Source organism: Marmota flaviventris, chromosome 17 (assembly GCF_047511675.1).
Source record: "Marmota flaviventris isolate mMarFla1 chromosome 17, mMarFla1.hap1, whole genome shotgun sequence".
In the NCBI taxonomy this organism is placed as follows: domain Eukaryota; kingdom Metazoa; phylum Chordata; class Mammalia; order Rodentia; family Sciuridae; genus Marmota; species Marmota flaviventris.
In genome coordinates, this window is record NC_092514.1 from 17,795,733 (window position 1) to 17,822,910 (window position 27,178).

Genomic DNA, 27,178 nt, shown 5'->3' on the forward strand with positions numbered 1-27,178 from the left:
CATCTCCTGCTTGCCTCCCCCCACCCATTTATCTTCCTGAAGGCAACCATCATGAATGGATTGCTGGGCATCTTTTTTTTGGAAGTTTTTAGAATTTAAGTCAGATCATATTCTATGCTATCCAAGGCCAAGGTTAAAGGCTGTTAAACAGATTGTGGGTCCTTTATGCTCCTTTCTTTCTGGGTCTCTTATCCCTACTCTGCTGCTCACTCCCTCTGCTATAGCCTCTCTGAGCTCCTGGCCACTCGTCAATCACACCATCAAGTTCTTGTCTCAGGGCTTTTGCACATGACCTACCTTCTGGCTTGGATCTCTCTTGCTCATCTATCCCACGTTTTTTTCTACTTTCTACAAGTATCAGTTCAGATCCCCACTTCTTGTGGAAGCTTTTATCTGAGCACTTCACTTAAAATTATGCCCCTTCTCATACTCCTCTCATTTGTTTGTCTATTTATTCATTTCTCTGGTACCAGGGATTGAACCCAGGAACCATTGAACCATATGTTCAGCTCTTTTTTATATTTTATTGAGAGACGGGTTCTTGCTAAGTTGCTTAAGGGCCTGGCTTTGAACTTGCAATCCTCCTGCCTCAGCCTCCCAGCCTCCCAAGCCACTGGGATTTCAGGTGTGCACCATAACACCCAGATCTTGTTTATTTTTCTTCATGTCATTCTGCACCATGCAACACATCACAGCTTCTGCTTACTGCTAGCTGTTGCTTGATTCCGTTAGAGTAAAAGCTCCATGAGAGAAGAGGGTTTTTCTTCTTTGTTCATTGCTATGTCTTTGATGCTTAGAACCATGCCTGACATGCTGTAGTCACTCAGACTTAGTTGAACAAATGCACAGTATGATCCCCTCTACATCTCAGCACACATGCACACACACAAGCTATGTAATGCACGTATTGTTCTGCCCCTTGCTTTCTTCCTTAGCAGTCTTGGAGATAATTTTTCTTCAAACACAGAGAATCATTTCATTCTTCTAAATGCCTGCAGAATATACAATGGTGTGAATGTATTTAACCCATCTCTTCCTGATGAACAATTAGATTATTTTTAGTCATTAGCCATGGCAAACAGTGTTGCAGGGCATCCTATATTTTTGCTCATATGAATGAATATATTAGCAGGATGAGTCCCTTCAGTGGATATGTGCATTCTCATTGGGACAAATATTACCAAGCTGCTTTCTTGAAAATGCCATGCCTATTTACACTGTCCCCAAGAATTTACGAGACTGCATCTAAATTAATACCATGCATTTTCAAACTTTGATCTTTGTTAACTTACTTGGTAAAAATTTTTACAAGTAGTAACTTGCTTTTTTCTTCTCTCTCTACATTTTATTTTTATTTTTTTGATGCTGAGGAAGAACCCACATGCTCTACCCCTGAGCTATAACCCCTTTTTTTCTTCTTTTTAAATATATGCCATTTCTCTCTCTCTCTCTCTCTCTCTCTCTGAATTACTTGTTTATGTGTTTTGCTCATTAAAACAAAAATGGACTGTTGACCTTTGCCTTGTGGTTCACAAGTCCTATTTTTATATTTAACCCTTATATATATGTCTTTGTTCATTGCCTGTCTTTCGTATTTCCTCCATTCATTTATATTTTGACATCATTTGGTATTGTTGGTATTGATAAATTTTTAAATGTTTGTATTGTCAACCTACTCAATATTTTTATTTATAACTTTTGAATTTTGTTTCTTGATTAAAAAACTTTCTCCTCTCTCAAGATGATATGAAAGTCATCATGTTTCTTTGTAGTTTACCTTTAAAATAATATATGGTTTTTAACCTATAATTTACTTTAGTATAAAGGCATGAAGAGTTTTTTCCCTTAAGCCAGTTTTCCCAACAATATTTATTGATTCATCCATCTTTCTTGCAACTATTTCACATTTGTTTTATGCATTAAATTATTCTATATTTTCTGGTGTCTTTTTGGACTCTCTTTTTGGCTCATTGATCTATTCATGTACCAGACTCAATTTGTTTTCATTTACCTCTCTTTAAACTCTCTTTTCATGTCTAATAAAAGTTAAGTCCAGAAGTTCTTAAAATTTTTTTTATTTTTTCTGGTAGCCCCAGAGCTTTTTGGCAAAAATGAAATCAGGTTTTAGGTAAAATGGTCTTTTCTCTTTATGTGACAGAAATGGGGAGTGGAACATGGGCCCCTGGGTCCCGTTAATTGGCAAGCCCTGCTTCTGCTGAAAAGTCAAACTTTCCAAGCAAAGGAGAGTAAATCAGGAGCTGTCTGTATTTCTTCAATTCCCCTGAAGTTACTCCTCTGCCTTCCACTGAACAGGCTGATGTGGTGCTGGGCTTGGGTTACCTGTAGCAGGTGTGATAAGAAGGGTCAGAACTTGAATTTACCAATTCATGTAGCAGTCTGAATATAGACCTTCTTCACTTAAAAAAAATATGGCAAAATAAAAAGGAAATGCAAATCAGAAAATAAAATCCCACCCTTGGCATATGACTGCTCTCCAAAATTCCATAAACTATTTAAGGAAAACCAAAGCACAGGAAGCATGGGGTAAGTATGGGTCTGACCCGCATCTTGAGCTGGTGTACACAGTGTAGACACGGCTCTCCTTTGCTCCCTTCTGTTTTGCCCTGGGGCCTCCTAGAGTCCCCAGACACAGATTCAGTGGGAGATTGGTATGAAGTTAATGTTTTGAGTGGGTGAAGTGTAGGAAGCGAAAACAGATATTTAGACATTTTTTTCTTCTCTGCTTCTTTCTCATAGAATATTCCTGGCTTGCACAGAACAGGCCCCCATTGTGTACCCCAGCCCCGGGCAGCTTGGCAAGGGTGCTGTCTGCATCCTCATGAGAGACCATCTTTGAGGAGTAGAGTTCAGTTTCTCAGAGAAGCCCCAGACTCACCCTGACCCTGACCTGTGAGCCAGCCTGAGTCCTCTGTTGGATGCCCCTGTTCACCTTCTCTGAGTGTCTGTTGTCACAGAATTCCTCACGCCTCAGGAAATAGAGGTGCTCAGATCTTGGGGCTTATCAGCCAGGATGAAAGTACCTCAGCCTTGCACTCAAAACAGTGTTCAGACTTCAGAGCTGGGTGCCCTCTCTTCTTTTTCTCAGAAAACACACTGAGATGGAGAAGGGCAGACCAGGACCCTGGGAACACCCTGGTTTGAGTGAGTGAGTGAATTCTGTTCAGATGAGAAGGAAATCACTTGCCTTCAGCCCAGCACCACCTCAGTGTCCTGTACAGTGACAACGGTGCTCACAGGTATTTTGTAGGACCTGCCCTGCCAATGAAGAGGCAAGTAGCCCTGTAACTGGGGTGTCTTCATGGGCACTGGTGTTGAACCCACACCTGCTCCCAAGCCTGAGCCCCCCAGTGCCATCTAAAGTAACCCTTGCCTTAGCCCCTCACTCAGTTTCCCCCTTTTTAGTTAAATCTTGCTGTTGCAAAATATTCCCTTCATGCATGTAATGCTTCTATCTTCCCAAGATTGTCCACTCTGTCATGCTCAGGGAGGTCTGGTAAATTGGGGATTTAGGGTCAAAAGATGAACATGTCAAAAGACAGTTCAAGGCTCTTAGCTCCAGTCACAAGCAAGTATACCATGGCAGGACCCCGTCAGCTGTGAGGTGGACATTGGCTTTACAGGGATGAGAAGACACAATGACAACAGTTATGGCTGTGTTGGTTTGTCGAGTGCTTACTATGTGCCAGACACTGATCTAGCTCATGTATTATCTCCTCCACAAACCTGTGAGGCATCCTGCTTTTATTGTCGCCATTTTTGTAGATAAATCACAGTGAAATGATCAGATTCGGTGCTTTCTTCATAGTGCAATCTCAGTAAATGTTATTATGGTGGTGGTGGCCACTTGTCCTGTCCCCTAAGAGCCAATTATGCACATCTGTTCCCACCTCTGTGCACAGGGACATCACATGGGAAGCTTAAAATTGGCCACAATGGCAAATCAGGCTTCTCTCTCTCTCTCTCTTTTTTTTCCTGAAAGGTGCACTTTTCCATCATGACTATTAATATATACTTCCACTGGCATGGAAATAATATTAGAATTGGCCCCTACTAAAATCAATGTACTGAAATTCACTAAATGGAAGAAATACCTTTCTTTGTACCTTGATGTCATCATACTGATAACAAAATCCAATCAGTCAGAGTTTTACTGCAGTGGACTTCACCTGTAGCCAGAACCTTAGAGGGAGACTACGATCAGGGGCAAATGGCCAGTAGGACCCCAACATCCAACTTGGAAAGCCATTTGTCATCTCTAGGTAAGCAGGGTCTCATTGTGCTATCATATGCTACTTTTCTGAGTAGGTCTTTGAATGCAAAGATGCTGCCCAATAATCAGACCATTTGAGGGGAACTATGAGAAGTTCATTCCATTTCCAGGAGAGGCTGGGGAAGGACAATCTGCTGGGAAGGGTGGATCCAGCACAGGATACCATGTAACTTCATGAATCCTGGTTCCAGTTCCCTGTTGATCTTTCTGCAGGAAAGAAGAAAAGTCACTTGGACCCTCTTTTTTCCCTCCATAAATCAAGGTGATTTGATCTACAAAGAACTCCATCTAGCCCATCACCGGCAAACACAAGTGCTTTGTTCATAGAATGCTCCAAAGACTATACTGCATTGCACAAATACAAGTACTATGATTTTCATGATAACATTTCCCCTTATTTTAGCATAAAACCAAGCTCTGTGTTCTAAGGAAAGAAAGCTGACTTGGTGTTTACGTGGAATGGATAACAAGTAGAGAAAGAAGAAATGGATCTTATGTGTGTGTTGTTTATCAAACAATCAAATGTTTAATGGAAAACCTGTATTTATTTATTCAAATGCTGGGAATTGAACCCAGGGCCGAATGCATGCTAAACAAGTGTTCTACCACCGAGATACCCCCTTAGCCTGGAACTGAATTTATGCTGACTTCTGTGCCACCTCTATATCTTGAACATCTCATGGTTATTTACAATCATAAATTGACATCCTTAATCTGGAAACCCCAAATCCAAAACACTCCAAAAGTGGAAACTTTTTGAGTGAAAACGTTATTCCACAAATGGAAAATTCCACACCTGACCTCATGGGATGGGTCAGAGTCAAAATGCTAGTGCACTTAAAAATATTGTCTAAAATTACCTTCAGGCTATGTGTATAAGGTGTATATAAACCTACATGAATACTGTGTATAACTTTGTTTCTTATCCCCCAAGATATTTCATTATATATATGCAAATATTCTAAAATCTGAAATAAAAAATTCCCCAAACCAAAACATTTCTGGTCCCCAGCATTTCAGATAAGGGAGATTCAACCTGTATTGGTTATCATTTCCCAGTCCTGTGTAGATGATGGGATTTTTGAGGGCAGGGCTCAAATTATATTCATTTATTAATTCAACAAACCGTCATTAAAACCTACTATGTGCTTCAAAGGAGATCAAAGAAGGATGAAACAAAACTTTTTTTTTTTTTCTGGTAGGGGCTTCCTGGGAGAAAGAGTGTAGGGAGGAATCCAGTGGGCAAGGAAAGATAGGGTGGAGTGCTTGCTACTCCTGTCTAGTAAGGTATAGACTAAAGTGCTGTAGAAGTTGAAAAAAGGACCAGAAGGGGGGTTGAAAGATATAGCTGGGGCTTAAGGTGGCAGTAGCTTTATAAGGAGAAGCTTAATAGACACAATACCTATGTTGTGTGAACTGTAACTTTGGAGACCCCTGGGCCATGAGTGAGATTTGAATTCTCCAAGGGGAGTGGTACCATGCACCACCAGGCTGGGCTGAGCTGATAGTGGAGGCAGCCTGGAGCCCCTGTCTAGGTTTAGGTTATTTCAGGCTCCTTGGCAGAAGAGGAGGGAAGACTATCGAGGGCAGGTGTACCCTAACTCTTTAGAATGGGCTGGCTGCCTTGGGAGGTGTATGTTGTGCCCTGGGCTACTGCATGCAAACAGAGAAAACTGCTGACAGTTGGCTGTTTGGCTGCCCCACTTGAAATGCAGCCTGAGGCCCTGAAATCCCAGGCTCAGGGCCCTGACTATGCTGAACAAGCCAGACACACATAACATCATTCCTCAGCCTTCACACTCCACAGATCTGGCAGCAGGCTCTGAAAACCAGACACCTCTCAATGGGCATCCAGTAGTCCAAACACCTCCCCACCCAGTAGTGAGTATTCTGTTAGTGTGTCCTACAGGGGATGAACCATATCGGTTCATGGCTAGAACAGTTGACTTTAATGCTGGAATCCCATCCTCCTGCAAGAGTGCACTGGTATGGTTAGAGGTGTTTATGGACCAAGGATCCATATAGACTCATGTAATGAAGTGGTTGTGAATTTCCCTCTGAAATCTCCCTCCTTGGCACTAGAGCAGTACAGCTTTAGGAGAGCACTTTCCACAAGACATTCGGTCATCATCTGATCACAGGTCTCCCTTCCCTCAAGTGCACTTGAAGCCCTGCAAGGACAAGGACCATGTCTTTCTCATCTTTGTACCCCCAGCTCTTTGCACAGTGCTTTGAAGTTACTCCACTAACATTTAGGGAACAGAATCAAACCAAGCCATAGAGTAGGTAGCCACTGGCTGTATTTCCTTTCAGCCACTCTGCTTTCTACTCCTTATGATTAACTGCAAGAACTTAAAGTCCCCGAGGAGAGGCAGGTGTGCAAATTGGATGCACCATTACCTAAGCTTAGACTGGGGCTCCAGGCTGCCTCCTCTATCAGCTCCACTTAGCTTGGAGGTGCATGGTGCTCTTATTAGATGTGCTACTCCCCTTGGAGAATTCTAATTTCACTCATGACCAGGGGTCTCCTTTCACTTTGGGTCCAAAGTTATAGTTCACACAACATAGGCATCTTGTCTGTACTGAGATTCTCCTTGTGGCCCTGATTGTGTCTTTCAAACTCCTCTCCTCCCTACTGATCCTTTCTTTTATCAACCTCTATGGCACTTTGAATACACCTTCCTAGCAGGTATTAGCAATGGCTTGAATCTTCCTTCCCCAGAAGGTGGCTTCTCTCAGGGACGGACAGATCTATGGAACATTTCTGTCCTTGTTGCCTCTTTGGGGAAAGAAAAGCCATTTCTCTTAGTTGGCTTCACTGTGAAATGCTAATTTGGTATAGACTGATCTGCCTCAGATTATTTCTTAATTTTGATGCCTGGAGCATCTTCTTTGGAGATGCTCAAGGTTAAAGTGACATTTGAAGACACATTGAAGATACTCTTTCTCATTAGGAATGTATTGTAGATGGACATGTGCAATGTCATGCAGTAAGTATGATCCTGAAAAAAAGTCACACCATATAGACATCCCTTAGCATGTGTGGGTTCTGCATTTGTGATTCAATCAACAACAGATGGAAAATATTTTAAAGATTGTTTCTGTACTACACAGACTTTTCTCTTGTCATTATTTCCTAAACAGTACAGGATATAATGATTATTTACATATTATTTATATTATACTGTTATGAGAAATCTACACATGATGTAAAGTACACAGCAAGATATGTGTAGGTTGTACACAAATACCATGCCATCTTATATAAAGAACTTGAGCAAATTTTAATATCCTTGGGAGGTCCTAAAGTAAATCTCCAATGGTATACTGTGTACTAAAAGGTTTTATATGCACAGAGAGCTTACTAGCTAAGCCAGTGTCATGTGTGTATGTATTTGCTTTTTATAATCATGGAGTTTTTTTTCCACATGGAATCAAATGTGGGAGACTACTGTAGCTACTACTACAGATCAAAGACAGGCAGCTCTGTTGGAATTGGAAGTATTGAGTAGAAGAGAGGCTTGGGGGTGGTGCGTGTGTGCAAAAGGGGTTCTAGCCTCTGTTTCATATCTCTCCTTTCTGTGTGTGTGGAGGGGCACAAGGGTTTGTGCATGAAACCTGAGCATACCTGAAACCTTGGTATGCAAACCACTAGTGTTAAGAAGCCCTAAAAATGTGAATCTTTAAAGACATGGTTTAACATGTTTATCAAATGCAGGTTGCTATTCTCTTGAACCCATTCCTCAAGATATCTGCATGTGCACCCCCATACCTCATTATCATTTGGGTTTTAATGAAAATCTTTTTTGCAGCATGTAGGACCAGAGGTGGAAGCTCCTTCATCCTGAGACAAACATCAGAGGGCACTAGCTTTGAGGAACTGAGAGATCCCCCATCAGTTCACTAAGACATGAGGCTGCAGCACATATCTGTCCAAAGGCAGTTAAGTCAGGAGCAGGAAGCTGCCCTCTGGCTCTTTGGGTAAGTACCTTCAATGGAGGGGGATCCATTTGCAGGAGAAGCTTCAGTCACAAGGAGGGGCTTTGAGCCCACCGGTGAGACTCTGCCCCTCTTTGATCCCCACACAATGTTAGAGAAACAGAGGCCTCGGGGACAACTCTACAGTGGGAAAAAATGGAAAGATAATGGCACTGAGCCTGAGTTTTGAAGAATTTCTAGGAGGACAAGAGGGACTGGGCAGCTCTGGACTGGGCATGTGTGAAGGGTAAGGATTCTCTAGGACAGGTCTCCAAGGTGGGTGCTGTAGGAACCATGGTGAGCTTGGGCCATGGGGCTGTGTTTTAGTCAGCTTTTTCATTGCTGCTACCAAAAGATCTAACAAGAACAATTTTGGAGAAAGAAAAGTTTATTTGGTGCTCACAGTTTCGGAGGCATTCTTCCATAGATGGCCAACTCCATACCTCTGTGCCTGAGGTGAGGCAGAAGGGTGTGGTGGAGGAGAGCAGTTCAGACTTGGCAGCAGGAAGCAGAGATAGATTTCTGGTCACAGGGATAAAATGTAAACCCCAAACACAGCCCCAGTGACCTAATCTCTCTAGCCACACTCAATGTGCCTACAGTTACCACCCATCTCAGAGGATTAATCCCTTGATTAGGCCACAACTCTCATAATCTAATCATTTCACTTCTGAACCTTCTTGCATTGTCTCACACATGAGTTTTTTGGGGACACCACATATCCAACCCATAACAGGCTGTGTTCCCCTCATTCCCCAAATTCCTATGTTGAAGCCTTAACTCCTCGTACCTCAGAATGTGACCTTATTTGCAGATATTTACAGAGATAATCAAATTCAAGAGTAGTCATTAGTATGGATCCTAATACAATATGACTGATGCCATAAAAAGGGGACATTTGGACACAGAGATAAACATACAGGGAGACTGCAATGTGCACACTAGGCCAGTCATCTACAAACCAAGGAAAGGGTTGTGGAACAGAACCTTCCCTCACAGTCCATACATAGAATTGACTCTGCCAACATCTTCATCTTAGACTTCCCCAAGGCTTCAGAGCCATGAGACAACACACTTGATACCCTGCGTTCATGATATTTTGTTACAGCATCCTTAGGGAGCTCATACACAGGGAAACCCTGGGCCTGCACCTGGGCACCAGCAAAGTGGATATACTAGTGCTGCAGCTCACATTTTGAGTGGTAGAGCCCCTTGGAGCAAGGACTGATGTCATCTGCCCTATACTGCTCAGCAAAGAGGAGCTCTGCTTCTTCCTGATGCTTCCCAAAGGCGCCACATTATTCTTGCAGCTGACTGTATTTCTAGTCATACAAAATAAGATGATTCCTGATTTGGCTAAATTTGAGCCTTCTTCCTTTACCTATAAGTCTCATCTCTCAGCCAGTGTGACCCAGAGAGACAACTGTGAGCCCCAAACCTTGAAGAGGAATATAACTCTGTATTGAAGGTTTTCTCAAGGAGGGGAGCAAAGCCTGTGTGACCTTGCACAGTTTTTGCTTAATGTGACTGCCTTTTCCTCCACTTTTCCTTTCCTCCAAGCCCAAAGGTCTTTCACTACCTAGCAACTGCTCAAGTAGTTTCCCCTTTCAATCTTCTCCATTTTTGTTAAAACAGAAATCAAAAAGCCTTGGAAAACTTGGAATGGAACCACCATTTGACCCAGCTATCCCACTCCTCAGTCTATACCCAAAGGACTTAAAAACAGCATACTACAGGGACACAGCCACATCAATGTGTATAGCAGCACATTTCACAATAGCTAAATTGTGGAACCAACCTAGATGCTCTTGAGTAGATGAATGGATAGGGAAACTTTGGTATGTACACACAATGGACCATTACTCAGCATTAAAAGAGAATGAAATCTTAGCATTTGCAGGTAAATGGATGGAGTTGGAGAATATCATGCTAAGTGAAGTAAGTCAATCCCCAAACACCAAAGGCCAAATATTTTCTTTGATATGAAGATGCTGACTCATAATGGCGATGGGGGGTAGGGAGCATGGAAGGAATGGAGGGAGGAACTTTATATAGGGCAAAGGGGAGGGAGGGAAAGGGTGGGGGCATGGGAGTAGGAAAGATGGTGGAATGAGTTAGACATCATTACCCTAAGTACATGTATGAAGACACAAATGGTGTGAAAATACTTTCCGTACAATCAGTGACTTGAAAAATTATGCTCTATATGTATAATAGGAAATGAATTGCATTCTGCCATCATGTACAACAAATCAGAATAAATAAATAATTTAATTTAAAAAAAAACCAGCCCAGCTGCTCTGCTTCTCCCTTGGTTCTCCCTTACTTTCCCTCCCATGGTCAAGTTCTTTCTATTTCCTTCCCCATTTTCTATATCTACCCACTTTTAGTAACATTATGTTCTTTTGTGCATAGATGAATTTAGCTTTTCTTAGCTTTTTCTATTCTCTTTTCCTTTTTTTTTTTATCCTTGACAACAAAGGCAGATAGAGAATATTTCTTCCTCATTTTCAAGGAGGAGGTTGCAAAGATATCTGTTTTTATCATATCTCATATGAATCTATGCATGTATGCATGTATCTATTATCTATGTATTTATGTATGTATGGATTACCTATAATTCATCTGTCTACAGATATAAAATCTCTATATTTATCTATCCAGTTATCATCTATTATCTCTATATTATCTCTATATTCATCTACCTATCATCTATCCATCATCTATCATCTACTATCTATCCATTTATCTGTATCTATTATCTATCTATCCATCCAAAGTTCTAGTGTTCTATAGCCAAGTGGGATGACTATATTTCAGAGTAACCTATTATATATTTTATGAAAAATTAGATCAGAGCTCAAAGCCTCCAATTATAAAGAAATAATGAGGTTAAAATACTAATTAACCTGATTTCATCAATATACATTGTACAGGTGTTTGAAATATCATACTGTACCTCATAAATATGTGTAATTATTGCATGTTAGTTGGAAGTTGAAAATAAAAATAAAATCTAAAAATTTTAGAGTAAAAATACATATAAATTCATACTTGTGTTTATATTTTTTTTTTATTCTAGTCACACATGAAAAATGTAAATTTTACCTTTCTCCTTGTCTAGGACTAAAATACTCATGCAGAGAAGCCCATAATTTTGGACAGAACTCTGAGCTATAAACACACATAAAACTCTTTAAATGGCCATCAAATCTACTACCCTCTCATGTCAATGCCAGTGTTTCCTTAAAACACTTTCATTTTTCAATTTCACACACAGTACATTTTTACTCAGGAGGAAATATGCAGAGAAACTAAAAGAAAATAAAAGCAATACTACTCAGAGATCACCACTATTAACATGTTGGTATATATACGGTCAGATTTTGTTTTATTGCAATATATGCACAAATATCTAATTGTAAATATATATTTTAAAAAGTGGGATTAAATACATACCATTTGTGTACTTACAAGAATGGAATTGAATTCATACTCTTGTAAGCCCTTCCACCTTTCCATATCAATACACTTATTTACAGCATCATTTCCAAGGGCTGCTGAGTTCATAGTGAAGGATCAGAAGCCAATAGTTTTCTTGCTGAGGAGAAGGAGTAATATAATAGGGGAAGGAATTAGAGTTAATGGCATCGCCACATTCTGATACACAGGTGCTCATGAAGTAATTCTCAGTGAATTGAGTAAAACATTCAAGAAAGAGTTCTAAAGAGGAAAACTAACTTCTTTGGGACTAAGTATAATGATTTTATTAGAAGAATTTGAGATCGTGGGAGAATTATCTTGAGTTGAAGCTTAATAATACACTCCAGGAACTCTGCCTACTCAGGCTTGTAGGCCCATGTTAATTTTTTTCTTTTATGATAATTTTTATTGGTGCATTATAATTACACATGATAGTGGGATTCATTATGCCATGTTGATTTTGAGTTTAAAAGTCCTACATTGAACCCTAAGCTTCCAAAACTCACTAATGAGAGTAACCATGAATTGCAACGGCCTCTTTGGGAAGTTGGTGTCTGCATGCAACTTTCAGCTCGGTTTACAGACACAGATATTTAATAAATCTGGACAAACTTGAGGAACCACCCACACTTTAGGGAAACTTTTTTTCACCAAACTTTCTGGGATTTATGCATCACCACACAAAAATTTCCCATGACTTCCATGACCAAGAAGGAAAACAATACTGTTTTTCAGAAATAGTTGAAGCTCTTGGCTCAGGATACAGTAGTGGTGGAGACATCATATACGGAGCAGGGTCCAGGATCCTATAGATGTCCACACATTCTTCATCAGGGTCAGAGGCAGAGCCATGAAACTGCTGTCTGGCACAGGTCCTGTGAGATGGCCAGTCAGGTGCTTAAGAGCAGGGTGGTAGAGTCATTGTGTGGCTTGATAAATGCCTTGGTAGCTAGAAATTATGGTTGAGATAACTGGCATTATTAATACACATTCTAGGCAGTCTGGGTGCTTCTGGCCAGACTATGTGATTTAAGGGGAAAGAAAATAATTATCTTTTAGTGTGTCCCCCTTGCCCCAAACAGACACTTTTGGTCATGTGCTCTCTGATAACTGGATAAGGAATAACTCCTGCCAAGAAGTTCCCACCTCTTCCCTAACCTGTGTGTGAGTAACTCAGTGGAAACATCTTGAAGCCATCTTTGGGTGGACAAAAATTCCTTGGGGTGCAGATGGGATGCTCTGTCCCACTCAAGGGGTTCTTTTAGGCTCTTGCCTATCAATTAGAAAAGTCAGGGCTATTTCAGTGGTGTCATTGGGGCAGTCTCTGAAGTCAAGCTTCTGTAGTTTGTACAGGGAAAACTTTATAACCCCTGTGACAGGTTATTGAGAAATATGTCCCCAAATGAGAATGCCACTTCACGCATTAAAGTAGATCTGGTTTTTCTGGTATGGAGATGGGTCAGCTCTAGTATGGTCACCTCCATCTAGAGTATGGGCTCCTTGACTTTCACTTGACTATTAATTTATTGTCTCAAGAGTAACTTTGAATTAACAGGTTTAGCTCCCGCTTTGGGATTACAAGACATCCATCAGAGTATGTGACATGTTTGAGATGAGTCATGGGCATTGGAGGCCAGTATGGCCCATGCCTTCCTCAACACCCAGCACATGATGGGCCTGGATTGTGCCTAACTTCTGCCTCCTTTACAGGTTATTGATTCTGTAGCTGGAGGTCTGGTTCCTACAAACATGCTCAATAGCTTGTGGGTTCTTCCTCCTTGAACAGGGTGAACTGTGAAAGGGAGTCACTGATTTTTAGATCATAAGGCCCTCATTTTTTTTAATTTTAAAAAAGATCATAAATTGTGATAAAATATTCATATCATCCAATTTACCATCTTAACCACTTTGAAGCAAGCAGTTCAGTAGCATCAATTACATCCACATTGTTATACGACCATCACCGTCATCCAGCCAAAGAACCTCTCACTGATGCACCATTTGTCCCTCCCTCAGACCTTGGCAGCCACCATCCATGCTCTAGATGGAGGTGACCATACTAGAGCTGACCAATCTCCATACCAGAAAACCATCCTACTTTCTGTCTCTATGAATTCTTTTATAAATTTTTAATTTGTTCTAATTAGTTATACATGACAGTAGAATGCATTTTGACACATCATACAATAATGGAGTATAACTTCTCATTTGTCTGGTTGTATATGATGTAGAGTTACATCAGTCATGTAATCATATATGCATATAGGGTAATAATGTCCGATTCATTCTACTAGCATTTCTACCCCCATACCCCCTCCTCTCCCTTCACTTCCCTTTGTCTAATCCAAAGTACCACTATTCTTCCCTAGCTCCCACCCCTTATTGTGAATTAGCATATGCATATCAGAGAAAGCATTTGGCCTTTGGTTCTTTGAAACTGGCTTATTTCGCTTAGCTAAATATTCTCTAGCTCCATCCATTTACTGGCAAATGCCATAATTTCATTCTTCTTTAAGGCTGAGAAATATTCCATAGTGTATATATACCACATTTTCTTTATCTGTTCATCTGTTGAAGGGCACCTAAGTTTGTTCCATAGTTTAGCTATTGTGAATTGTGCTGCTATAAACAGTATCACTGTAGTATGCTAATTTTAAGTCCCATGGGTACAAACTGAGGAGTGGGATAGCTGTATCAGATGGTGATTCCATTGCAAGTTTTCTGAGGAATCTCCTTACTGCTTTCCATGCTGGTTGCACCAATTTTCCATCCCACCAGCAATTTATGAGTGTACCTTTTCCCCCACATTCTTGCCAACATTTATTGTTGCTTGTATTCTTGATAATTGTCATTGTGACTAGAGTGAGATGAAATCTCAGCATAGTTTTGATTTGAATTTCTCTTATTGCCGGAGATGTTGAACATTTTTTCATTTATTTGTTGATGGATCATTTTTTCTTCTGTCAAATATCTGTTGAGATCCTTATTTATTTATTATCTCATTTATTATCTCTATGAATTTGATTCCTCTAGATATATCATATATGTGGAAGCATGCAATTGTTGTATTTTTATGACTGGCTTATTTCATGTAGCTTAATGCCCTCAGGGTTCAGGTATGTTATAGTATGTATCAGAATTTCCTTCCTTTTTAAGGCTGAGTGATGTTTTCAATTGTATGTCTTCACACAAACAGATATATATATATATATATATATATATATATATATATATATATATATACACAAACACACACACACAGCATATATATCTACTATATATATGTTTGCTTGTTTATTTATTTTTTGGTGCTGGGGATCAAACCCAGGACCTCACACAAGATGGGAATGGGAACAGCAAAATTCTGTGCCCATTCGTAATCCAAGGAGCTTTATAATTCCATCAATCTGAGCATCTGGCTTGATGGGCACTCAGGTCAGCCATATTATGGGCCAGCTATTGGTGGGGACCATACCAACCTTGCTTTGGAAGGGGTGTTACTTTGGGAATCAGTTTATCAGCAGCCCTGGTGATCCACCTGCTTAGTGGCCCCAACATGGAACTTGTCTAGAGGGTCATAAAAGAAACTCTTGGCTCAGAGATGCACGTTAACACTTTTGAAGAAGGTGGAGGCAAGATCAGCTGACAACAGCTTCTAAGGGAATTAAAATGGAATCCTAGATTGTTGGAAAGGAGTAGAATTCTGGAACTTAGCAAAGCTCTGCAAGTTGATAAAGCTTCTTGGACCCAAGGGGCTTGGGAATTCCACATGGGTCATTGGGGCTGACCTCACAGTATGAGAGGGGCAGTCCTTCGATGCCCCAGGCACTTCTGGTCTAGCATTCTACTGAGGAGTTGGCACTGCCACCCACATTCAGCCACCTCAAGAGATAGATGAAATACCAGCAGCCCACAGTCGTCCTGTGTCAGCTAAAAGCACCCTGAAAATGGGTGGCTGGATAAAAAGTCCTCTGTCTGTTGTAGGCTGGGACAATGTCTACCACAGCCTACACGTTTATGATGGATATTTCTCTATACACTAATGCTCCTGAGAGAAGTGCAGATTTGCTGCAAAATGTGTAGCTTTGTGGGCTTGCAATTGATGGCTTTCCTTGGAAAGGCCCTTCATGCTGCTATTCAGAGTCTGGCTCCTACCCACCCCCCATCCCAGCCCAACCCATGCAGGCACATAATGCATTTTGACTTAGTGGACTGAAAGGTGTGTACAGAGAGAGTCTGTGTATTTTGTACATTCTGGATTAAATATAATGCATTATTGAAGCTAATGGCTACTTGAAGGTTTAAGATTACATGTGTAGTTTGTCTTGTATTTCTTTTGGGCAGTGCTTCTCCAGTGGATGCTGTATGTTATAACACACTGGCCTGAGAGTCAACAGCTTCCAAGTTTCTGTGTCATCTAAAGCCCTAACAAACCCAAAAGACTTCTCTGGGCCTGTTTCCTCATATATAAAATAGGAGAGTTGAACTAGATAATATCCAAGCTCTGGACAAACTTTAGCTTTTTTGCTACCCAGATAACATGGGTAAGCTGGAAAGAAATGGCAGTTTGGGACAGTTGGTCTCTGTTCCTACAGGAAGACAGGGCTCACACTCATGCCACTCTGATAAAAGGTTAAATACAGAGTACTGGTGAATGGAGAGGGGGCATGATGAGCCCAGTTTTAACTTTATTCATTAGCCACCTCCTAGCTGAATTCCCCAAGGACTTCTTGGTCCTTGGCAACCTGAGATCCTAAGTCTCAGCATAGACTCCTACTTGGGAGGTGTGATGGGCTAAGGAGGGTCCAGGCCTGAGAAATCCGCCTGGCAGGCAGCTTGCAAATGCAGGGCCTGCTTCTCTGAAATCAATTTCAGGACAAGGGAGCAAAGACATTAACTGCCGCTTCCAGGAACACTTTCACAGAAAATCTTTTAAGAGCTAAAGAGAGGAGTGGCTGTATCTGGGCTCTTGCATCGTTTATGCATGCAAACATTGAAATAAATATTTCAGATGAACAAACAGAAGAGCCAAAATTACCCACTGGCATCTGGTGTGCATCACAGAAGTTTGTAAATGGTTTCTCTGTGTTTCTCCTTCCCCATCCCAATCCTGTTTCCACCAGTGTGTCAGGGTTCCATTCCCTGTTGGTCACCTCCTGATTTACAGATATTTAATGGCTTCCCCCCTGTTTTTAACTGATATAATATTTGTACATATTTATGAGATATGATTTTTTAAATTTTATTCTTAAAATTTATATATGATAGCAGAATGCATTATAATTCTTATTACACATATAGAGCACAATTTTTCATATCTCTGGTTGTATACATAGTATATTCACACCAATTCATGTCTTCATGTATGTACTTTGGATGATAATGATCATCACATTCCACCATCATTAATAATCCCATGCCCCCTTCCTTCCCTCCAACCCTTCTGCCCTATCTAGAGTTCGTTTATTCCTCCCATGCTCCCTCTCCCTATCACACTATGAATCAGCCTCCTTATATCAAAGAAAACATTTGGCATTTGGTTTTGGGGGGATTAGTTAACTTCACTTCGCATTATCTTCTCTAACTCCAACCATTTACCTGCAAATGCCATGATTTTATTCTCTTTTATTGCTGAGTCATATTCCATTGTGTATATATGCCACATTTTTTTTATCCATTCATCCACTGAAGGGCATCTAGGTTGGTTCCACAGTTTAGCTATTGTGAATTGTGCTGCTATAAACTTTGATGTGGCTGTGTCCCTGTAGTGTGCTGTTTTTAAGTCCTTTGGGTATAGACTGAGGAGAGGGATAGCTAGGTCAAATGGTGGTTCCATTCCCAGTTTTCCAAGAAATTTCCATACTGCTATCCATATTGGCAGCACCAATTTGCAGTCCCACCAGCAGTGTATGAGTGTGCCTTTTCCCCCACATCCTCACCAACACTTATTGTTGTTTGTATGCATAATAGCTGCCATTTGACTGGAGTGAGATGATATCTTAGAGTGGTTTTGATTTCCATTTCTCTAATTGCTAGTGATAATGAACATTTTTTCATGTATTTGTCGATTGATTGTACATCATCTTCTGAGAAGTGTCTCTTCAGGTCCTTAGCCTGTTTATTGATTGGGTTATTTATTTTTTTGGTGTTTATCTTTTTGAGTTCTTTATATACCCTAGTGATTAGTGCTCTATCTGATGTGTGAGGGGTGAAGATATGTTCCCAAGATGTAGGCTCTCTATTCACCTCACAGATTGTTTCTTTTGCTGAGAAGAACTTTTTAGTTTGAGTCCATATGGGATGTGATATTATAATTTGATATACATATGCAATGATCACATAAGGCCTTCTCTTTTTGGGGGGGAACAAAGCCTAGTCTGGTACCCTATTTTCCCCTTGTTCCACCCCATTCTCCTGCCCAGGCTTTCCTCCCCACTCATTGCCACCCCCTACCCCCAGGTGACTTGCCTTTTCCCTGCCTTGTTCAGTCCACCTACAGGCTCAAGCTCATGGGGTCCCCTCTGCTGGAAGACCCTTTCCTCCACAGGCAGTCCCTGCAGTCTCCTCCATCTTGGTGCTTTCTGACATAACACAGGATTCCTCCTCATTGGCTAACTAAGCAATAGCTGCTTCACTGTGGCCTCACTCTCTGATCCGTACTGTACCTGCTCAGTCTTTTTCTTTTTTAAAATTTTATTTTAATTAGTTATCTATGACAGCAGAATGCATTTTGATTCATTGTACACAACTGCAACACAACTTTTCATTTCTCTGGTTTTACACAATGTAGCATTGCACCATATGTGCAGGCATACATGAACCTAGGGTAATGATGTCCATCTCATTCCACCATCTTTCCTGCCTCCCTGCACCCTCCTCACCCTCCCTCCCTTTTGCCCAATCAAAGTTCCTCCATTTCCCCCATGCCTTCCCACTCCCTGTTTGGGATCAGCATCCACTTATCAGAGAGAACATTCGGCCTTTGGTTTTTTGGGGGATTGGCTTACTTCAATTAGCATGATATTCTCCAACTCCATCCATTTACCTGCAAATGCCATGATTTGCATGGACTCCCCCACCACTTGGGAGCCCAGGCCTAATTGATTTCCATCTTGAGACACTGCAACCATCACCATAGCCCTCTGTGAACCGATTTCCATTTTGAGACACTGCAACCATCACCATAGCCCTCCCCACACAGTAGCCTCTACCTTGCAACAACAGACAGGGCTTAGAAGCAGCTGCATCTCAGAACAGGCATCTTGAAGCCAGTCTAAGGCCCATCCTTTCAGCCCCATCTCTGAAAGCGGTTACCTGCTTGGTCTTATGTCATTCTTTCAACCATTATGTCATGCAGTGGCGCTCACCCAAATAGGGACAGATTGGAGGAATTTGGATCCTTTGGAGCCCACACAGCAACCCCTGGGCCACCTTGCTTCCTCCTAGGATGAAGCTCTTTCCTCTGCATTCCTGTAGTGCATGCATTTCATGGTTCTGTTATAGACTTATATTGGTCTATTGGCCTTCCATACAAAGAACCACAGGTGGGTGGCTTAAACAACAGCAATTCATTTTCTCAGTTTTGGAGGCCAGAAATCAGGTCAATATGTTGGCAGGGATTGGTTTCTTCAGATTCTTTTTTTTCTTTGTTAGCAGATGGCATTTCTTCCCTGTGTCTTCCCATGGTCTTACCTCTGTGTATGTCTGTGTCTCAATCTCTTCTTCTTAGAGAGTCTCTCTCCCCAACCATTTTTATTTTTATTTTGATACAGTCTCTCACAAGTTGCCCAAGCTGGACTCAAACTTGCAATCTTTGTGCCTCAGCCTCCCGAGTCACTGGGATTACAGGTGTGTGCCCCCATACCTGGCTAGGAGACTCCCTCTGAGGCCCTCATTTTAACTTAATTACACAAGAATAAAAGTTCTGTTTCTAACTATGGTCATGTACTGAAGTGCTGGGAGCTAAAACTTTTACATATAAATTTTGGGTGAAGAATACAATTTGGCTCTTACTGATCCCAGTCAACTTTAAATTGCCATTTATTAGATGTGTACTCATATCTCCTGGCTGATAAAGGCTGTATCTGAGTCAGCCCTGTGTCCCTTCAAGGTTAAGTTCAACTCAGCAATTTTAAGGAGACTCCCATTTCTGAGAGTCTGGACCCATGGACTGAGATAACCAGGTAGTTATCTGCATAACGAGGGAGCATGGGTGATGTACTTTTACCTACCTGTCTGTGACTGTACAGAGGAACACAGGAGGCTAGGTTCCAGCACACACCAACCACATGCTCTGCCTTTAGCTGGAAGAATCTCAGAAGACCTGGACATCTGCTGAGATTTTTTTTTTTTTTTTAATTCCACCAGCCATTGAACCCAAAGGTGCTTAACCACTGAGCAACATCCCCAAACTTCTTATATTTTTATTTTGAGACAGGAACTTGCCAAATTGCCTAGGGCCTCACTAAGTTGCTGAGACTGGCCTCAAACTTGTGATCTTCCTGCCTCAGCCTCCCAAGTTGCTGGGATTACAGGCTCGTAACACCCTGACTGGCAGATCAGGCGAGCTTTGAGTGAGGTCGCCTGAAGATAAGGAGAGGGTGGGCTGGGAACTGAGGCATAGGCCAAGGAGGCAGAATGCACCTACCTGTATCTCAGAAGTGAGGAGGTCACCATGGGTTTGCAGGCTGCTATGGTGCTGGTGCCTGAGACGTGCTTGTGTGTAAATTGAGGGCATTGAGGTGGAGCTAGAGAGTAATGTCTGAAGTCATCCAGTACAGCTGCATTAGAGTGCAGTAGGTATTGGCTGGAATTTCTTGCCTTCTCATTGGACACAGAGTCCACTTATAGAGAGATAAGATGAGGATCTGGACCGTGAAGCATTAGTGGGAAGTGCTGAGAAAGGGCTGATGGGTTTGGGGTATAGCTGGTTTCTGCCTCAGCTTTTTAGAGTGGAGTTTCCAGAAAGAAGCTTGTGTGGCCCTTCTTGTTGCTTTTCTTTTTTTAAGTAAAGGAGATGAAGAAAACCTTGCCAGATTGCTCCCAGGGTTTCCAGTCTTGGTAATGTCACCACACAGATACTCAACAGAATGGTGGCCACCACCCAGACTCTCTGCTGAGGCTTGCACCTCCATCCCCGCCTCAGTGAATTCATCATCAAACTCCAATGACTCTACCTCCTGAAGAGCTCAGGAGTCCAGACCCATTGCCCTTTGTTCTGTAATTGCTTATCCAAGATGTTTTTCCAAATGGTTTTTGAATTAACCCCCTGCTTGCAATTATCCATCATTATTCAGGCTGAGTCCAAACTCTTGGTGTGGACTTTGAGCCTGTGCAGAACCCAGCTCCTCCTATCTCCTGCCATTCTGATATAACCCTATGGTCAGCCACCTGGAGCCATCAGCTGGGACTTCTTCCCACCTCCTTGGTTGGCCTCAATTCTCCCTGTTCCTTCACATCAGACGCCTCCTTTCATGTGAGTCATCATTGACTAATAGCCCAAGATCACGTGTTATATTCTCTCTGATCCTGGCATATACCCATTTACCTGGTTGCCTCCTCCATAGTTCTGGCTCCTATAGGACAGGGCCTCCAGGAACACATGCTGTGATAGAGGGTACAGCTCCACTCACCCCATAACTTGCCATGTGGGAAACAATGGAAGAACGGCCCTGCCTTCCCCTGGGCTTTTGCCTCTGTGACCATCCGGAATAAGATCCTGGAGGAAGTTCATTGACTTGTCCAGCACAGAACAGCCTGCATGTGACTGGTTTTTCTACCCCACAGTCAACAAGGCTACTCAGGTAATCAGTAAAAGCCAGTTCTATGTCTGTCTGGGGAACTGTATTCCACAGTGGCAGACACAGTGGCCAGAGGTCCCTAGCATAGCTGGGGCACATATATTCAGGGGAAAAGAACTTAACAGCAAAGGACAAATGACCAATTTGGACTCCATGTTAAAGAAGACAGAGTACATTTTCATGAAGCTTCATCAACTTTACCTAACAGGGAATTGAAAAAAAAAAGGCAGAAGGCTGTAGGATAAAGAAACCGAGGGAGGAATCTGTTGCAGCAACGTTTTGGAAGGTATAAAGTGTAGGGATGTTTACTCAGCTTTTGCATCACTGTGACCATGATACCCACCAAGAACAACTTAGAGGAAGAAAAGTGGATTTGGGGTTCACAGTTTCAGAGGTCTCCATCCATCAACTCTGTGGCTCTGGGCACAGAGTGGGGCAGCAAAACAGGGTGGAAGAGGAAAACTGTTCAGCTCTGGTGGGGAAGTTAGGAAGGAGAGAGAGAGAGAGAGAGAGAGAGAGAGAGAGAGAGAGAGAGAGAGAGAGGAAGAGAGGGGGAAGAGAGGAAGAGAAAGAGGGAGAGAGAGATGGGAAGAGAGTAAGAGAGATAAAGGGGGAGAGAGAGAGAGAGAGAGAGAGAGAGAGAGAGAGAGAGAGAGAGAGGCAGAGAGAGAGAGAGAAGGAGAGAAAGGGGTTGTAAGGAAGATGCATAACTTTCCAGGGCATGTCCCCATTAATCTAGCTCCTTCAGCCATGGCCTACCTGCCTACAGTCACCACCCAGCCAGTTCATTCAAACTAGGATGGACTGATGAAGTTACAATTCTCAAAAATATAATCATTTTAGCTCTGAATATTCTTGCATTAACAGGAGCTTTTGGGGGACACCTCATAACCAAACCGTAACAACAAACAAATAGTACAAATAGTAGCATGTTCAGCCAATGTGAGAGGTCTGTTGTTAATCCCGAGTGGGGAAAGATGTAAAAGCAGTTCCATTTAAACCAGAGGCTCATGATTGACAAAGGCTCTTGAGTGACAAAGGCTCATGATCGACAGCACCATGTGTCTCTAGAAGTAGAAGTGAAAAAAAAAAAAAAAGAAAAGAAAAGGAAACAAAAGGAAAGAAAGAGTAACCTATTTAAGAAATTTGAGACTCTGCCTTCTCCTGCATTACCCTCTTTGGTCTGCCCATTCAGGTGACAACAGGGACCCCACACTGACGGGAAACCAGAATTTCTCCTTCTGGAAACGGTTAAACCAAAGGTGTCTGGACTGGGGGACACTGGGCATGATAAATCAATACTGAAATGGCCATTTTGGAGCATTTCCTAAAGGAGATGAGCTGAGGTCCTGCAGAGGTGGTGGCCCTGCATTGATGAACAGGGAGGAGGTTCTATAATGGGGAAAATGACTCATGACCAAGAACAGATGCCAGAAAGAACCAATTGTTAATTGGTCCTCCTTAATGAGATGGCTTGGCCAGAGCTAAGGGGAAATGTAAGAGACCATGGACAGGAATTAGAAATGAAGGTACAGTGAGCTTGGCAGGCGACAAAGAAGCCAAACAGAGGGCTCAGACTCAGGAAGAAAGACCCATGCTGAGTTCTTAAATAGAACCTAAAATGATGGAAATGTAGGAGTTGAGGCAGATTTTTCTGCAACTGAGGGTCTGGGTCTGGATTGGGGTCTGGAGAAGCTGGCTGCAGAGAGCCCAGGAAGGAGACACATACCAAAGAGCCCTGCTCCAGGCCAAAGCAAACGCTCCCCTGTTCCTCTAACTCTGCTCATTCCCTCTGCAAGGCCACTGTCGCGCCTCATCAGGAACACTTATTTTTTTGGCAGGTAAGAACACCAGACTTACGAAAGCCAAGTCCCAGTTCTTTGAATTACTTGAAAGAACCCTAGCCAAAAAGCGAACTTGATTTTAAAAAGAAAATACATATTCTCTGCAGAGGCTTCTCAAGCTGTTATCTATCTTGGATCAACCACAGAGCTCTGGATGTTCCCTTCAGAGAGGCTGTCCAGGAAGAGAGTCAGTCATCCACTAATTACCAGGCCTGCAGCCTCCCCTTGTCCCTCCTTGTCCCACCCTGTCCCATTCTCCCTTCAACTGGCTCCTCCCTGACACTGACCCCAAACACCTCAGCCCCAGTAAGATAAGCATAAGGCTTACTACGATGGCACCTTGAAGATAGTAAGTGCTCCATGAATGCTAGCTGTTATTTTTCGTAATTATGACAAAACTTCCAATGGATCAACCTTTCAACTTGTCAAGTGGCCTGACATACCATAGCCAGTCCCGTGGGCTCAATGGGTGGGGCAGAGAATGCTATTGACTAATTTTTTTTCCATCCTTCTTTACTCACATTCCAAGACATGTTCAGTCTTGTAATGAAGATGCTTCTTTTGCTCAGAGTCTAAAGGGGGACACCAAAGTTCTTCCCCAGGATAACACGAGAAGCCTCTTGTATCTGAGTCTGTGATTTGGTTTAGACTATGGATTCCCCTCTTTTCCTCTACTGACTTCTTTTGTTTTATTGTGGTAGAGGAGACATGGCATAAGATGCAACACCTTACCCATTTTGAAGGGTCTAGTTCAGTGGGATGAATTGCTTTCACTTTGATTCCTTCATGAGTAGCCACGTCCTTGGCTGAAGAACCTTGGTTCTAGTTACAGTCCTGGAGTGAGTAGGGACTTAGAAACCAGCCTCTAATTGGATGCAACCGGCTTCTAACTTCTGATCTCAAGGTTTTTGCTAATACCCGCTCCTGATGTTCATCTCTCAGGAAGGGAGATCATTTTCCTCCTGGGTCACTTATGCTGCTGAGCCCTGGTGGCCTCTCTGTTCTGTTGTCTTCTAATCCCTGCTCAACTTATTTGAATACATACCATAAGAGGTTTCCCTGTTCCACAGGAAAGTTCATCAAATATCTTAAAGGTAATGTAGTAGCAGAAACTCCACTAACTCTGTAATCAGTCAGATCTGAGTTCAAATCTAAAATTTAGATTTGCATGGCCCAGGGAAAATGAGTTATGTTCTCTGACCTTCAATTTTCTCTTCAGTAAAATGGGGATTATATCCTCAAGTTGTATCAAGACTAAGGAATAATGTATAAGAAGCACTCAATATCATTCTTGGAACCCAAGAGGCTTTGGAACTCATTCCTGTGAAGCAATAGAAAAGACCTATACATGTACAACATGAATGTCCCACAATTTCCCTTATGTGACAGGGTTTCTATTTATATACCTACAACTGGTGCCCTCCTTGGTCATTAGATGTGCATTCACTGAGATTCCATGGTTATCCTTTTATGTTTCAGAAACACGTCTCCACTTAATCCTGACCCAATGATCCAGGGAGTTGGTAAGTTGGAGGTAATCATTGTCCCTCAATCAAATGTTTATCACACTGTGTATTTGCACAACACTACAGGCTTTTAGTTTTGTTTGTATCTCAGTCCGTGATTATTTATATAACAGCTTCTGATTATGTAACTGCTTTTAAGCACAAGATGGAATCCAGGCTTGTCTGAGCATGAGGATGGGGTGGACCTTGGCAAACGGATTCATGAGAGGCTGAAGGACATCATGGAGGAGGGGTATATTCCTAAGACATTCCTAAGGCAGAGCCAGGCATGATGAGGCTCTTTCCAAATGCTGGAAGAGATTCATTATTCAGATTCATTCTCCAGTGCAAGGTATGGAGATGTATCTAGGGAGAAAATGATGATCTGAAATTATAAAGTTGAATGATGCTGTTAAGAATGCACCTAGACCATGGGTCAGAATAAGGAGGTTGGCCAAGATCCAGGGCTGTGAACCACTGTAGTTTAATATTGCCCCATCTCTATCCACTGGTGGTGAGGACAGGAGAGATTCAAATGAATTCAGCATACAGTCCTGTCCTATGGGGGAACCACACCTCAGCAGGAATCATCATAGGAAAAAGAGGTGGGAATAAGGGATGCATAAAATAGGAAACCCTGAGAGGTGGTAGAGCCAGCACAGAAAGTTGTCCCTAAATATCAATAGCAAGAGAACTTCCAACTATGAACTGGGAATATAATCACAGATTAAAAGACACTTTATAGCCTCTCTTGCAGCTAGATGTGAGAGCATGACGAAGTCCAAAGAGATGTAAGCCAAACTGCTATACTTGGCCAATTCCAGGAGCTACCCCTAAAAGACAGCTGGCATTCTTCAGTTCTTTTTCTTTGTCTCTTTCTGCCCCCTGATTCGTGGGACACAGATATGATGAACAGAGCACTGGGCTTCATCTTGGACCCTTCTGAGGATGTTGGAGCAATGACCTGGAAGGAACCAAGACTGGGTTAGGGCCTGCTGGTTTTGGTTTCTATTGTTCCTAACTAATCCTAACGGATACCGATGGACATGATTTAGATGAATGGGGATTGGAGAAGGAATATTTTAAGCAGAGTGAGTGTATGTATGAAGCCCGGAAACTGAGGGTTGGGTAAGGAAGAATTGGGGGGAACTCTGAGGGATGTGCTGGCCAGCGATAAGGTCAGTGGAGGGGAAAGGAGGAGGTAATGAGATTGGAAAGAACCACTGAGTTCAGGCCATCTGTGACTGAATGATGGGTGAAGGATTCGAGACTCCATTCTGGGTTCAGTGGGGAAACACTGAACATTTTGGGGGTAAGAAAGTGTCTTGATGAGAACAGAGCTTTGGGAATACCTTGGTTAGCAATGAAGACAGTGAGGACAGTTGTAGGGATTTCCTCATATCCAGGCAAGAGAAGGGGTGAACCTCAAGACAGGGCAGAGGGGACAGAGAGGGGAAATTAGATCCTCAGGTATTGCCCCCAAAGCATTCTCCAAGAAGTTATTTCTGAGGATCTTATTAGGAAAGGAAGAGTAAGTAAACCTATTGGACTTTGGACACAGGAAGAAGAGAGAAGAAGAAGTCCCTTGGAATAAAGAAGGGCACAGAATGGAGTTCTGGGGATATCTGAGACAAACTACCTACTGGATAAACAAGAGGATTCTATGATCTGACTCTTCATATATAACTAGTCTTCATGGTTGGTGGTTCATGAGGCATAAACACACTACTTCAAAAACTTTGAGACAACAGGAACCCAAATTACCTAACATTCATCAGACCAGAGAAGATGTCTGTTGCTTGTCATCAAAATATAATACAGCTATAATACAGCTATAAGTTGAGTCTGTGTGGTCATCTTGCAGAAAGATGAAAGCACTTTCTACGAGTGGGAAAGTGATGCACGTTTACTGAACTCACAGGTGCCCGATGTACCAATCAATATGAGATTATAACAGGAGGCCTACCTCTAGGGATCCATATTATCTTGCAAAAAAACCTTTGTCCACTAACAACGCACCTTGGGATCTAGCGGTCAAGAGCATTTTGTATAAGTGAACTCAGAGCATCAAGAATTAGTCTTTGAGGTTGCCTTGCATTGACTGGGAAGTACATTGCTTCCCCGTGGGCGATGGTGTAAAATTTGGGATGTTTGCCTTTATCCTTGCATCCCTCCCTGCTTTCTTCCATAGTTCAAGGCTAGATAAATACAGACACACTTTCTAGACAGTGTTTGGACCACCCATCTTTGGCTGTAGCAGCGTTACTTGGCCACAGC